This window comes from Electrona antarctica (assembly GCF_951216825.1).
Source record: "Electrona antarctica genome assembly, chromosome: 18".
Classification (NCBI taxonomy): Eukaryota; Metazoa; Chordata; class Actinopteri; order Myctophiformes; family Myctophidae; genus Electrona; species Electrona antarctica.
Window position 1 is genome coordinate 29,847,687 of NC_136799.1, and position 6,576 is coordinate 29,854,262.

General features: G+C 41.0%; 1 long non-coding RNA gene across 1 annotated transcript; it reads right to left on the reverse strand.

The window, feature by feature from the left end:
- Positions 1–428: 428 nt before the first annotated feature.
- On the reverse strand, positions 429–4,479 carry LOC306941704. The gene is made up of 4 exons (XR_013792203.1): positions 3,960–4,479; positions 3,762–3,825; positions 3,248–3,327; positions 429–2,396 (listed from the first exon to the last, which is right to left on the reverse strand). It is a non-coding gene; the product is annotated as an uncharacterized lncRNA (long non-coding RNA).
- Positions 4,480–6,576: the final 2,097 nt, after the last annotated feature.

Consider the following 6,576-nt stretch of genomic DNA (forward strand, 5'->3'; position numbering starts at 1 on the left):
GAGAAAAAGCCTGTCTGTCTTTGCTTCATCATTGATCCCCCGCAAGGCATTGCTGCCCTTAAATCAAAATTTGTCTTTTCTAATTGCCTTGTGATTCTCAAGTGTGTTATTATGATGTTAGCAGCTTGTTATAATCAAATTACAGATGATAACACCTATCTATCTACTTGATAATCATAACATACCTGTGTGATTATCAGACTATAAAACAACTGACCACAAGAGAAAATGTTTTTTCTGAACATATTCCAAAAAAGCAGCCAGGCTTGGAAATAATATTTTACTGTCATATTATCATAGTCAAATGTTAATTTGTTAGCTTTAATTGACATTTTATGATTACCATTAGTCATGTAATCAAATAATGGAATCCTTGTAGTCTTTTCTTTTTGGGGGGCATTTTCATACTTTATTCAGATAGTCACAGTTAAGAGACACAGCGTATAAGCACTGACATTTCAGTGCAGGATTACAAAATGCACATTAAATGTATAGAATGAAAATGCCCAAGCATAGCAATGCTGTGCATGCTTCCATGTGAAGTAAGATGTAATAATTCCACAGAGAAGTTTGTTCAATATCAAGATGTTGGTTATGGTCTCCATGGAACGTGGCTGTGGACACGGAAGTACAGTTGGAGGCCATTGATATTGTCCTTTTCTTTTTCCTGAGGTTTGCGTGATCTGCGCAAAAGGACAGTTAACCCATTTTGGGCGGGAACCCCTTTTGGTGTTTTAAACATTATGTTATAATTTAGCTATTGAAAAATAGCAGATCTACAAGCTCATGGCGCGCTACGAGCTTGTAGGTCTGCTATTTTTGAAAAATCGTGAAAATATTTATTTCAGAAAACTGGAGGATTTAGAAGGATTTTTTTAAATTTTGAGGTCAGGCCTAAATGGGTCAAATGATAAGGGACAATATCGGTGGCACCCAACTGTAGGACCGAAGTTATGACCTATCTATAAAATGTTATATCTATGCGAAGAGCTTTAAATATTTTTTGGAACTGTCAACTGCACTCTGATCTAGTGCGAAATAAAGTCAGTGGTGATGATTGAGAGGTTAATGGGACTCTCTTGCCTTTCGGTAAATCAACTTCAACTTTAATTGTTCCCAGAGGGCGTCTGGTTTTGCAACAAGATATGGATACAAGACAATAACAGAAAGCCTGGGGTACATCAAACGGTGGTTGTGGGGGTGGGGGGTGGGGGCAATTTGACATGACAAATGAGAATTCAGCTTGTCGATTGTCTCCCACATTCAGCCAGCATGCATAAGCAATGCCATCAATGAGATGTTTGCTATCTCAAACCATTAGCTGCACTCTTAGAAGCTATAGTCTAAGTGGGTAACAAGTCTCAGATGATTCATGTCTTATCTGATCAGAGACTTTTACCTTGGGAGAAGTTGAAACATTCAACTGATCTGATGGGAGGTCTCAAAGCTGTGTCTTTTTTCAGCGAATGTCACAGATGGTCTTTTATCTCACACTGATGAAGGGCGGGCGGTAAGTGTGACTGATCACATACAAATGCACAGATCATGCGCAGCAGCTCAAACATATAAGCCATATGGAGCGACGAGCAGGAGATATGAGTAAGAAAAAGTGGACAAGCCAGAAGCTTGTGTGGGGGAGGAGTGCACACCAGAAAACCATATATCGAACACTTTCCCCAACTCTACTGAAAATGATGTGCAATAGAGGGGACCGATGCACTTATTATTTGTATTTGACAGCTAATTTTCATGGTTTAAGTACGCTTATCTATAGTTAATCAATGTAATACATGATGCAGTTGCAATGGAAGGCACTGCACATGCATCATAAATCCGCTATTCCATTAAGCAGTTCAGAAAACAGAATTAGCATTAAGGATAAGCCCAGGGCAGGGACTGTTGGCGTCATTGGCACTAAGTGATGTACAAATAAAGATTTTCTGAGCAGAACAATTGGAATACACTCACTGTGGTCATGATTGCACTGACTTTGTGATGTTCACATCCGCCCCACGCTTTGTTTATTTTGATGTAAATGGGCTACGTCACACATACACAAGTTATTTGGTGTTATTCACATGTACATATGAGTGGCATGCAGATCTCCCTCAGGTACAAATTCAAACGCCATATATTTCAAATGTTTCAAATGTGTATACAGTAGATTTTAAGTGGTTGACCACTACTCTATCCAATCCAGAATACTTTTTTGATTGTTGTCAACAAATGCCCATAAAATCAACATTTGGGTCATTAACACTCCCCGTGGCAATCATTGCAACAGAGGGAACATTCAGTTATCACATTATGTGATTAGCATGACTATTTCTTCAACGTTGCATGGCTGGTCCCAGTATTCAGGGGCTTCTGTTCATCTAGAAACCAATCTGGGTACCCTTTGGCAAAACAAAGGAAAAACAGTGCCCTCTTAGTCAACAGTCTGTCTTGAGAGACTATCTAGAAACTATAAGTTGATCATATATGTGGATCCCTTCTTGTACACCTGTTGCAGTATTCCCAGGGAATTTCCCATTGCTCAATAGAACTATATCCCTTTGAGTTTTACAATACCTATAATCAAATAAATTCTAAGAACATGTTACCTGCACAGCAAACTGTGTTCATTATCAATTCCACCCAACTCTCAATGTTGGACTAGAGCTTTATGCCTACTACGGCAGCATAGGAGATGTAGTGATGAAGGGTAATGGCATTTTTAAAAAGATAGTGTTTCTAATTAGGCACTGATTGTTCAGATTTCAAACTGTCAAGCAGTTTATAAATGAAAACGTAACTTAAACATACAAGTTTAAATTTAAATTAAACTCAGTGTAACAATTCATTATATAGTATAGCAAGCAACTGTAATGACAATTTAAACATTTCCAATTGCGAAATGGTGACAGGTTAACGGCAAACAGGTTAGGTAATGTTCATTTCTTGTCACCAATAGCTGTCAAAATTAGCTCTGTTAAGAAAATGTGGCATAGCCAGTATGACATCAAACCCTCAAGTGAAAGTAACAGAAATACGTAGCTAACTTTCACATTTACAGCTGTACAGAATAGGTACTGTAGCTGAAAGTTAGTAGCCTATAAACTTTTTTTTTTTTTTTACATAATATATGATGTAATAGTAAATAGTAACTTTACTTGTAACCTCGGCTACATTGAAAATGAGGGCTTGTCCTCAATTGTACTCCTGAGTATAAATAAAGGCTATGATGATGATGATGATGACGACTTACCCCTGATACTAATGAAGGCTGCGCCAATTCAGGTCAGAGTCAATGGTGCTGCTATTGTGCATGTTTGCTCACTGGAAAGGCTGGTACAATAAATGGAATGGGAGTATGGGACCTTAATTAGTATCATTAGAAACACCTGTGTTTACTGTTTACCCTATATGACCATGTGAAAAGGGTCTGTCAAGCTTATTACACCGTAATAACAGTACAGTTGTGTGAGACGTGTGTGTAAACAGTGCAGCCTGAAAAACAACTAATCTTTATTATTATTATTATTATTATTAATCTGATAGGCTCTGTAATGCTATTCAACACCATGTTCTTCTGGGAGGCAGTCAGTCAGTAGGCTGCTGTTTTTACACATGAAGGTATTGTCACATAGACAAGCACCTATAAATTCTCCAAAACACGTCCATCCATACCACAATAAACAAACACACACGACACACACCAAACTATGTTTATCCCACAATGAAAAGCAGGCAGTGTGTGTTTTTTCAAGCCATATACATACCTGATTGAAGATAATGAGGTGGGGCACATCAATTAAAAATTAGGAACAGCGTTTTCTCCATTTTCTGAAAAGTGAGTAAGACACACAGTGCTTGTCATGATACGTAAGACAGAGTTTCTTTGAAAACAGATGATTAGATTACCCTGCTGGGGCTGTGGTGAGCCATGGTGGTGAGGCTGCTGCCACCCTGATGCTCACCTCAGCTGCCCTCTCTCCGTCATCTCTCTACTTCCCTCCGTCTCTCACTTGCTGCCTTGTCCCAGCAGAACAACAGCACCCCCTGTAGCCTAAAGTTGGATCTGCAACCAAAACATTTCCAGCGGTGATGGGCTCTCACAAATTTCGCTCACGCCACGGATTATGCTGATGAATTTGCTGTCTTGAATCCAAATAAGAATACAGGTTTAACGAGGCTCCAAAGAATTGACAAAGATCTTTGGTGTTTATGTTCCTCCAAAACCACCAATAAAACAGTTCTGTGCATCACCTGGCAGCCCAAGTTAAACTGCCTCCCCATTTCCCAATAGGCTAACAGGTGAGACCAACCAATTAGTAATTGGTAGGCTATCAGTTAACTCAAAACAATAAGGCTAACCATGGCCCGTTAGTTATCTACACACAATTACATGTTTCCCAAACAAATTCAAAATGCATTTCCAGGCGTTTTTTGAATAAAATAAAGTAGCCATAGCAGATAAGAACATAAAACAGTGGCTGAACACTGAACAGACACCTCCAAGCCAGCTTGATATAATTAGTAACTGAAAACAGCTGTGTTCAGTAGCTTGTGCGCATGCATGGAATGTCCCTGCAGAGCACATAGGTGGCCGGGACAACACTTGTGTGCGGTCCAAAACACAGCCCAGCGCTTCCTACTCCACTGACAACCAATCACAGCGCTCCAAATTCCCTCCCATCATAGGAATAAAAAACTCGCGGCCGGGACCCCTGGGCATTCTCAGAATTTTTCTGAAAATCACTTCAACATGGCAAACAAATCTTGTTGTCAAATGTAAAGAGGTCATCAAATTTGAAAAAGTGGCTATGGCCGGGTTTTGACCAAGGAGTGTTTTGTCGTGCAAAACAAATGCTTGCTGGATTCAGAATCATGAACCCCCCCCCCCTCCCTAGTTTGACCCATTATCACATGTTACTTAAAGTAGAATAAAATGTAGTACATTTTAGTTGTTAATGGTAGGCTACAGCTACCCCAACTTTCAGCAGCTGTGTTCAAATTGAGAGGTGAACACATTTGTGAAGAAAGCTAGTGGTATGCATTTATTTTGCAGATTTACCATAAATTTCGCTATCTTTCCCCAACTAAAAGCTGCAGCATCACTTCCAACCCTTACAAGAAATCCCTGTGGAATTTCCAAGCTACTGCAGTCTCAAAGAACCGTTTGCCCCACCGACTTCAAATTCGACACACGCATTCCACACCCCGGAAGGGAGTGCAGTGCCCGGTATCAAGTCGGTCGGACCCACGGACCAGAACCACCACAAAAGGCTCTGGTCAGGCTCTGCCAGTGGGCCTAATGAGCCAAAGTCCCCTGACCTGTGCAATTTCTAGCCTCTGCCTCAGCCAATTGATTGCCATGGCAACCCCACACCTGCAAATTGTTTACTTAAGCACTCCACTTTTCAGTCAGTTTGCACTCTTCAGACACTGGCAGCTACAGAGATCTCCATGTGGGACACAGACAGATAGTTAAAACGGGTGCTATGACAAGTTGACAACGGGTTCCCAAGTTGCATCGTTCTCAAGTAGGCCGGTGGCCGACGGGCACGTACAGGTCTAGTAGTCTCAATGGTCAGCAGCAGACACTCAGCTAAATATAGCGAACTCATTTTATTAAGTTGCATGGAAGGCTTTATAATAAATAATGAATACAAAATAAATAATGATAATTTAATATGCAAGACTATTGTATACAATTTGTGTACTGCCACTCTCAGCTGAGGGGTGCCTCGTGGCACCTCACCTTGATACACATGATCAAAGTTAATGCATTTAACTTTGGTATTTTAACCAAAATGCACAGCCTGGATTGTCACAATAACTTTTTTTTTCACAGCGGTGCCATATTCCATTTAGTGTAGTATCATTGGTAACATCCGTGTTTTATATAACCTATTATTTCATGTCAAAATGGCTACTGTGGAAAGTCTACAGGACACAGTAAATAGACAGGCAACCTCACAGAATTCGGTGCCATATTGTGTTATGTACTACTATAGTATAGTTTTTCCACATCCCCTCATCATTGTCTCCGGCATGGGGAGAGAGTATGTTTTGCACTCCGTCCGTCCGTCCGTGTGTGTGTGTGTGTGTGTGTGTGTGTGTCCGTCCGTCCGTCCGTCCGTCCGTCCGTCCGTCCGTCCGTCCGTCCTTCCGTCTGTGAACAGCTAATCTCCGGCACCGTTAACCCGGTCGATGCCACATTTTGCACACACACTCCCTGGATGCCAACGATGAACCTCTGCCCAAAAATTCCCACAACGGCCTGTTATAGCGCCACCAGGAGGCCGCTTTGTGCAAAACAGGTTTTTGGACAGTACACCTACAGATTTTGTCCAAACATCACGCAAATCGGTACACAGTCTCTCTATAGCCATTCAACGAAACAGGTCTTTCAAATTTCTCAGACTCCATCCTGATTGGCTAAGATTGGCTTCCAAAGTTCGCAGGAGTGCTCATTTTCAAACAAAATGCTGCAAATCATGAACACATCGTGTTATTTCCGTGAAATTGTGTACGCACATTCCCACTAGGCCGAGGAGGAAATGCCACATGAACATTTTCAACTCAGCCTCA